General features: G+C 38.7%; 1 pseudogene; it reads right to left on the bottom strand.

Moving 5' to 3' along the window:
* Positions 1-254: 254 nt before the first annotated feature.
* On the bottom strand, positions 255-485 carry LOC101345032 (heat shock factor-binding protein 1 pseudogene; annotated as a pseudogene).
* Between the last annotated feature and the right edge of the window lie 9,239 nt (positions 486-9,724).

A 9,724-nucleotide genomic window follows, 5' to 3' on the forward strand; every position in this document is an offset into this window, starting at 1 on the left:
ATATCTCAAAAGATATTGGCTTAAGACACTATCCAATCTTGTAGACCTCGTCAGTATAACCTCATCATAGTGATAGCGTTTACAACACATAAGGAAATCACATATAACCTCATCATAGTGATAGAGTTTATAACTCATAAGGAAATGACATCAGATTTACAAAATGGTACACAATCATACAATACTGGGAATCATGACCCAGCCAAGTTGACAGATATTTTGGGGGGACACAATTCAATCCATGACAGCAAACTTCAACTCTTTCGTGTGGCAGGGATCTTGTTTTCACCTTCCAGTTTTTCCATTCCAGCCTGGGTCATGAGGTGTGCAGTATTTTTCTCCAGATCATCGATGCAACTACCCATGTCATCAATTCTTCCAATAATCTGGTTGGACACGGTCTGAAATTTATCTAGCATCTGTTGCAGCAGTGTCTGGACCACTGAGGTGAGATCTTGCACGGTCTTGAGGTCAGTCTCCGCCATCTCCCCAGTTCCTAGCTTGGCAGTGATGTCTCAGGCCATCATTTTCATTTTACTGTTCCTACATTCAAGTACTTTAGCTTAGTGGATAAATCTAATTCCTTAAACCTTGGCTTCAGAGCCCTTGACAAATCTATAAGAAATTTAACTATCCAGCTTTAACTTCTACCACACAGTTACCTCTCCCCACTCCTCTCCAGCAAAAGAATACTTTATGCCTCCAAATTTACTTTAAATTGTTTTTTAATTTACATGCAGTGAAATTCACTCTTTTTGCTGTTTGAGTTTTGACTAATGCAAAGTCATATAACCACCACCATTATCAAGATGTAAACAGTTTGAACATCCCCACAAAATCCCCTCATGCTATTCTTTTGTAGTCAGCCCACACTCTTAACCCCTTGGTGTGTGCTGTCAAGTGGATTCTGAATCATAGTGATTCCATATGACAGGGTAGAACTGCCCCATAGGCTTTCCTAGGCCGAAATCTTTACTGGAGCAGATACCAGATCTTATCTCCCTCAGAGCAGCTGCTGTGTTCGTACATCCACATGTCCGTTAGCAGCCAAGCACTTAACCGTTGTGCCACCAGGGCTCCTTGTTAATCCCTACCGCCACCACCATTTGCCGTCCAGTGGAGTCCAACTCATAGCGGAGTAGCACTTTCCAATACGGTTTTCAAGGCTGTAATCTTCGCAGAAGCAGACTGCCACATCTTCCTCCCGCAGACCAGCTGGTGAGTTAGAACCACCAACTTTCAATTAACAGGCAGGCACTTAACTACTGTGCCACCAGGGCTTCTTCTTACCCCCCTGTTGTTGGTTGGTAGGTGCTGTCCAGTTGGTTCCAACTCATAGCAACCCTGTGTACAATAGAACGAAACACTGCCAAATCCTGAGCCATCCTTAAAATTGTTGCTATGTCTGAGCTCATTGTTGCAGCCACTGTGTCAATCTATCTCCTTGAGGATCTGCCTCTTTTTTAGTGATCCTTTACCAAGCGTGTCTTTCTACAGGGACTTGTCCTCCTAATAACAGGTCCAGACTACATGAGAGAAGTCTCGCCATCCTTGCTTCTAAGGAGAATTCTGGCAGTACTTCCAAGAGATATTTGTTTATTCTTCTGGTAGTCCATGGTATATTCAGTATTCTTCACCAACACCATAATTCAAAGGCATCAATTCTTCTTCGGACTTCCTTATTCATTATCCAGCTTTCCCATGTATATGAGGCAATTGAAAATACCATGGCTTGGGTCAGGTGCACCTTAGTTCTCATAGTGACTTCTTTGCTTTTTAACACTTTAAAGAGGTCTTTTGCAGCATATTTGCCCAATGCGAAACATCATTTGATTTCTCGACTGCTGCTTCCATGAGCATTGATTGTGGATCCAAGTAAAATGAAATCCTTGACAACTTAAATCTTTTCTACGGTTATCACGATGTTGCTTATTACTCCAGCTGTGATGATTTTTTTCTTTTACTTTTGTTGAGGTGTAATCCATACTGAAGGCTGTAGTCATTGATCTTCATCAATAAGTGCTTCAAGTCCTCTTCACTTTCAGAAAGGAAGGTTGCATCATCTGCATAATGCAGGTTGTTAATGAGTCTTCCTCCAACACTGATGCCACATTCTTCTTCATATAGTCCAGCTTCTCAGATTATTTGCTCAGAATACAGATTGAATAAGTACAGTGAAATCATCTCCAGCATTTTTTCTATCAACAAGGCCACATTTTCCAAATACCAATTCTTTGTTTCCAACTTTTGCATTCCAATCACCAGTAATTATCAACGCACCTTGATTGCATGTTTGATTAATTTCAGACTTCAGAAGTTGGTACAAGTCTTCAATTTCTTCATCTTTGGCCTTAGTGGTTGGTGAGTAAATTTGAATAACAGTCATATTATTTGGTCTTCCTTGTAGGTGTATAGATATTATCCTGTCATTGACAGCGTTGTACTTCAGGATAGATCTTAAAATGTTCTTTTTGATGATGAACATGATGCCATTCCTTTTCAATTTGTCATTCGTGGCATAGTAGACCATATAATTGTCCTATTCAGAATAGCCAATACCAGTCCCTTTCAGCTCACTAATGCCTAGGATATTGATCTTTATGCATTCCATTTCATTTTTGACAACTTCCAATTTTCTTTGATTCATACTTCATATATTCCACATTTCGATTATTAATGAATGGTTGTTTTTTTCTCATTTTGAGTGGTGTCACATCAGCAAAGGAAGGTTCTGAAAGCTTGACTCCATCCCTGTCATCAAGGTCAACTCTACTTTGAGGAGGCAACTCTTCCCCAGTCATATTCTGAGTGCCTTCCAACCTGAGGGGCTCATCTTCCAGCACTATACCAGACAATGTTCTGCTGCTACTCGTAAGGTTTTCACTTGCCAGTTTTTCTAGATGTAGATCACCAAGTCCTTCTTCCTCATCTGTCTTAGTCTGGAAGCTTTGCTGAAACATCTCCAGTATGAATGATTGTGATCATTAAACTTATGTGTCAGCTTGGCTGGGCCATGATTGTTCGTGGTTTGGTAGTTATGATATAGTTTGGCAGTTGTATCATGATGATCACTTCCATGATGACAGTTGATATAACGTGATCACCTCCATAATGGGATCTGCTGTGAGTAGCCAATCAGTTGAAACGGAGTTTGGCCTGCATTGAATATATAAGTGGACTTTCTCGCAAGATTTGTGGGCCTTTGCTTGCTGTGGTTCCTGCAGCTGGCTCCTGTTTGTCTGACCTCCAGTTCTTGGGACTTGAGCTTGCAGCTTACCTGTCGTCTTGCGTACCGATCTTGGGATTCGTCAATCTTCACAGACTGTGAACAAGAGGCCTGCTGTCTGACCTGTCCTTCTTGGATTCGCTAGCCCCTGAGGCTACACGAATCAGGAGAAGCCTCTATCCTGACCCATGAACTTGGGACATTCCAGCCTCTACAATCGTGTGAGCCATTTCCTTGATATAAATCTCTCTCTATGTATATACTTATATGCTTTACTAGTTGTGCTTCTCTAGAGAACCCAGCCTACGACAGTGACCCTGTTGGTATTTTAAAACCAGTGGCATAGCTTCCCACATCACAGCAACACAGAAGCCACCATAGTACAACAAACTGACAGACAAGTGGTGGTTGTCATAGATTGAACTGTGTCCCCCAAAAATATTTGTCAACTTGGCTGGGTCATGATTCCCAGTATTGTATGATTGTGTACCATTTTGTAAATCTGATGTCATTTCCTCATGTGTTGTAAACTCTATCACTATGATGAGGTTATACTGATGAGGTTTACAAGATTAGAGAGTGTCTTAATCCAACCTCTTTTGAGATATAAAAGAGAGAAGTGAGCAGAGATACATGGGAACCTCATACCACCAAGAAAGCAGTGCTAGGAGCAGAGCACATCCTTTGACCTGAGGTTCCTGTGCTGAGATGCTCCCAGACCAAAGGAAGACTGATGCATCACAAGGACTTTCCTCCAGAGCCGACAGAGAAGAAAGTCTTCTCCCGGAGCTGACGCCCTGAATTTGGATTTGTAGCCTACTGGACTGTGAGAGAATAAACTTCTCTTTTTAAAACCATCTACCTGCAGTATTTCTGTTGGAGCAGCACTAGATGACTAAGACCATGGTCTTAACCCTAACACTCACTAATCTGTTTTTTGCTCCCAATATTTTGCTTGCTTCAAAATTTTATATAAATGGAGTCATATTGTATGTAGCTGTTTGAGTCAGGCTTCTTTCACCAGCATAATGCATTTCAGATTCATCTGTGTTATTGCGTGTATTAATAGTTTCTTCTGTTTTATTTCAGTGTAGTGTTTCATTGTCTGTTTATTCATTTCCCAGTTGAGGGACATCTGGGTTTTTTCCAGTTTTTGGTAATTATGGATAAAGTTGTAATAAACATCTGCATACATGTTTTATTGTATGAACATAAACTGTCATTTCACTTGGGTAAATACCTAGGTGTGCGCTTGCTCAGCCCTATGATAAGTGCATGTTTATAAGAAACTACCAAACTTTCCCCAAAGTGGCTGCATCATTTTACATTCCCACCAGCAACATGAGAGTTCCAGTTGTGCCTCACTCTCAGTGGCACTTGGTATGGTCAGGTGTCTTTGTTTGTTTTATTTATTTATTTGGTGAGGGATGTTTGTTTGCTTTGCCGTTCTGATCAGTGTGTAGTGGTATGTCCTTGTGGTTTTAATTTGCATTTCCTTAATGATAAATAACAAATTATAGATAACATTGTGAAGAATGGGAATTCCAGAACACTTAATTGTGTTCATGAGGAACCTGTCCATGGACCAAGAGGCAGTCATTCGAACAGAACTAGGGGATACTGCATGGTTTAAAGTCAGGAAAGGTGTGCGTCAGGATTGTATCCTTTCACCATACTTATTCAATCTGTATGCTGAGCAAATAATCCGAGAAGCCAGACTATATGAAGAAGAAAGGGACATCAGGATTGGGGGAAGACTCATTAACAACCTGCATTATGCAGATAACATAACCGTGCTTGCTGAATGTGAAGAGGACTTCAAGCATTTACTGATGAAGATCAAAGATCACAGCTTTCCGTATGGATTACACCTCAACATAAAGAAAACAAAAATCCTCACAACTGGACCAATAAGCAACATCATGATAAATGGAGAAAAGATTGAAGTTGTCAAGGATTTCATTTTACCTGGATCCACAATCAACACCCATGGAAGCAGCAGTCAAGAAATCAAAAGACACATTGCATTGGGCAAATGTGCTGCAAAAAACCTCTTTAAAGTGTTGAAAAGCAAAGACATCACCTTGAAGACTAATGTGCACCCGACCCAAGCCATGGTGTTTTCAATCACCTCATATGCATGCAAAAGCTGGACAATGAATGAGGAGGACCGAAGAAGAATTGATGCCTTTGAATTATGGTGTTGGCAAAGAATATAGAATATACCATGGACTGCGAAAAGAACGAACAAATCTGTCTTGGAAGAAGTACAGCCAGAATGCTCCTTAGAAGCAGGGATGGTAAGACTTTGTCTCACACACTTTGGGCATGTTATCAGTTGGAATCAATCCCTGGAGAAGGACATCATGCTTGGTAAAGTAGAGGGTCAGTGAAAAATAGGAAGACCCTCAATGAGATGGATTGACACATTGTCTGCAACAATGGGCTCAGGCATAACAATGATTGTGAGGATGGCGCAGGACCAGGCAGTGTTTCATTCTGTTGTACATAGGGTCACCAAGTCGAAACCAGCTCGACAGCACTTAACAACAACAACAGTAATTAATAATGTTAAGCATCTTTTCACATGCTTATTTACCATCCATGTATCTGCTTTGGTTAAGTGTATGATCAAAGCTTTTGCTCATTTCTTAAATTGAGTTCCTTGTTTTCAATAAAAAGAACAAAATTTAAGGACTTTTACAACTTGATTTGAGGACTTATTATAAAGCTAGAGGAAGGAAGAGAATGAGGTATGGGTAATGCATAGACACATATTAATTTAACAGAGTAGAGTCCAGAAATATACCCATGCAAATATGCTCAATTAATTATTAACAAAGATGCAAAGATAATACAATGGAGAAAGGATACAATTTTCAACAAATAGCTGTGGAACAATTAGGCAACCACATGTAAAAAATAAACCATGACCCATACATCTCTCCTTATACAAAAATTAAGTCAAAATGAGTCACAGATCTAAATGTAAAGTGTGAAACTATAAAACTTTTAGGCGAAAAGATAGAAGAAAATCTTTGTGATCTTAAGAATTCTTAGATACTACAACAAAAGCACAATCCATAAAAGAAAAAATTGGTAAATTGAACATCAAAAGTAGAAACTTTTGCTCTGTGAAAGAAACTGTCATGAAATGAAAAGACAAGCCCAGTTGGGAGAAAATAATTGCAAATCACATACCTGGCAAAGGGCTTGTAACCAGAATATACCACTCCACCTTTAAAGAGGTGTTTTCCATTCTTTCAGGCTCAACTTAAATCCCATCACTGTGAAATCTTCAAATACCAGATGAGCTGGAATTCATCTGTCTAGACCATTAGTGGATGAATGAATGAGTGTATCTCAGTTGTTATAACTTTCCACTAGGATAATACACCCTGATAAATATACCCTAATATTCCTGTATGCTTTATTACTGAAAACCTGTATGTATTTGCCAGACACTTGATATGGATTAGGTATGCTGCAGTGTGACCATGGAATGAAATGAAACTTTTTTGACTGAAACAAATAATAAATACCATTGGATGGTATTACAGATCCCAAATTGCTCACATTATGCCTTGCCCCTAAGGAGGTCATATCTAATGAGGACAGAGTTGGTGAGGTATATTTTATAACTGTGTGTAATGTCTTCTGTGGATTTATGAATATATTTTTTCTAAGTACACAGTTTTAAATGGTTAAAAAAAATTGGAAAAATTTCTAAATTTTTTTCGTTTTTTATTTTGTTGAAATAGCAATTTTTCTATTCAGTTTCAGCCTTGGCCAAATCTACTGTTGTATTATCATTTTCCTTTAAAATCAGAAGCTTTTGTCTTTTGTGGAGAACATTTAGTCTGATCTCATTCATGAGCGTGCTACCTTCATTTGTACTCACACTTAGAAAGGCCCTGTGCTTGGTTTAATGCTCTCCTGTTACCATCTTGAAATTCCTAATAATTTTATCTTTGAACTTGTGTTTTGTAAGTGATGTTTAATGTGACCACGGAGCATGCATGTAAGCAGAGGAATATACACAACATGCATTGTCCATCATTCCTCACCATTCCATTCTCATTAGTATTCCCAACGCTTTATGAGCACAGCCTTCCAGTGGACCCACAATGCATGGGAGTTTAGAGAGACTTGAAGGAAGTTCAAGCTAAGTGTGTTACTTCTTTATCTGAGTAAGTGAGGGTGCTGACAGCCCCAAGAGGCCATGCTTTCTATTCAAACCAGAGCTTACTTTAAAGGCAAAAAGAAGGTGATTATATACCTGTGGTTATACTCCCACTTGGGAATGGGTGCTCTTTATTATGTTAGTGAGGCAGTATTCGTGTAGGATGTGTCTTAAATCAACCTCTTTTGAGATATAAAAGAGCAGACTAAGCAAGCAAGCAAACAAGCACAGATGGGGGAAGACAGATGCCCCGCCACATGAGATCTCCAAGGAACGAAGAAACAGAAGCTGAAAAGAGCCAACATAGAGAGAAAGCCTTCCCCTAGAGCTGGCACCCTGAATTCGGACATCTCACCTCCTAAACTGTAAGAAAATAAGTTTTGTTTGTTAAAGCCCCCTACTTGTGATATTTCTGTTATAGCTTCAAGAGATAACTAAGACAGAAGGCAATGGTGTTCTTAGAAACACAAACAACCAAGGAACCCTATCATATTGTTTCTTACATGTGTTACTTCCCTATATTACCCAACCAATTGTACTAAGAATGATCACAAAAGAGGAAAGGGAAAGATAGGACAACTCATAGTTCCTTTCTCTTTCAGTGTTTTCTTAATCATCAGTAAACGAAAGGTAAAGAGTGCTGGTAGAATGTGCACATATCAAGAAGTGAAATAAAAACAGTTTAGTTAGGTTTGTGCAGAGTTTCCTCCGTTCTGCTAAGAGTGAATACATATTCATATGCAAGCTATACAAGATAGATTCTATACTTTCATTGATTCCATTTATATTTACATTTAAAACTGGCATTGCACAATATAAAGATGAATGGTAAAATTCATGCTAATAATTTAAAATTTTCTTTACTTTGAATAACATTAAATAGCAAATAAAAATATCATGGCAAGTGAAGAGAGAGAGGGACTGAAAAAGGAAAATACATTACTTTTAGCATCTCTAATGGCACTTTTTCCCTGCTTTTTGAGCAAAGTGCATTTTTCATTTTGCACTGATGAGCTGTGCTCGGGTACCTCAGCTTAACTGAGAAGAAGCTATGCACAGAGCCATTCATTTGCCTGAGCCAATCTGTGCTGACATGTCATTTATAACTGTAATTTACAATTTGGTTTGATGCAAAAGCCCCATAGAAGAAGAGGCAAAATATGTATCTCAGTAATTGTTTGTATCTGATTGAATTTCCATTTCGAAATTAAAAAGAAATAAATTGAGATTATAATTTTATCTGTTTCCCCTCATTCACTCTGTAGGATACCTGGGTATGATGTTAAAAAAAAAAAACTATATGTAGGAGATTTTTTTGTTGTTTCATTTACATCTAGGGGCATTTTTAAGGAAAACGAGTTAGTTCTTATTTTAAACTGACAGTCTGCTATGTAACATCATGACTGTCACTGGGACAAAACTGAGGGAGTGATGCAAAATGAAGTTCCCTAAACTTCTTATATTTAAAAAATTTAATTCATCAGAAAGTATTAGCCTGGAAGACTTTTGCCAAATGAGAGGGATAGAAATTATGTTTTGCTTCTCCCCTTCCTCCCACCAAAAATTGTAATTAAATTGTTATTTTCGCAATTGTTATGTTTCATTCACACAAGAAAATAATTTTGTTCTAGTTGTATTTAATGGGATTTTCATTTTAAAATAAATATTTGAAATATATATAACATTGTGTGTTTATTCATTTACCAAGTAGGACATCATGCTTGTTTAAGTAGAGGGTCAGCAAAAAAGAGGAAGACCCTCAACAAGATAGATTGACACAATGGCTGCAACAGTTGGCTCAAGCATAACAGTGATTGTGAGGACGGCGCAGGACCCAGCAGTATTTCATTCAGTTGTACTGTACACAGGGTCGCTATGAGTCGGAACCCACTCGATGGTACCTAACAACAACAACATGTGCCAGCATTCAGTGGGTGATGAGACGATAAACAACCAAGTAAATAAGATCATTAAGATAGTGCTAAATTCTATGCGGAAAATAAAACAAAGTGATGTGAGAAAGAGTATGTGTTGCTAGGTGTAGGAGGGCCCTTGATAACAATTGATGAGGAACTGGAGAGGCCTCCTGAGAAAGTGATACTTGAAATGAGACTTCAAGGAAAAGAGGAAGCCAGCTGTCTTAGGCTGGGTTCTCTACAGAAGCAAAACCAGTAAAGTGTATATATATATAAAGAGAGAGCTATATCAAGGAACTGGCTCACATGGGTTTTTAGAGGCTATAAGTCCCAAGTCCATGAGGCAAGGAAGAAAATTCTCCTGATTTACGTAGCCACAGGGGCTGGCAAACCCAAGAT

This window comes from Trichechus manatus, unplaced genomic scaffold (genome assembly GCF_000243295.1).
Source record: "Trichechus manatus latirostris isolate Lorelei unplaced genomic scaffold, TriManLat1.0 scaffold00047, whole genome shotgun sequence".
Lineage (NCBI taxonomy): Eukaryota > Metazoa > Chordata > Mammalia > Sirenia > Trichechidae > Trichechus > Trichechus manatus.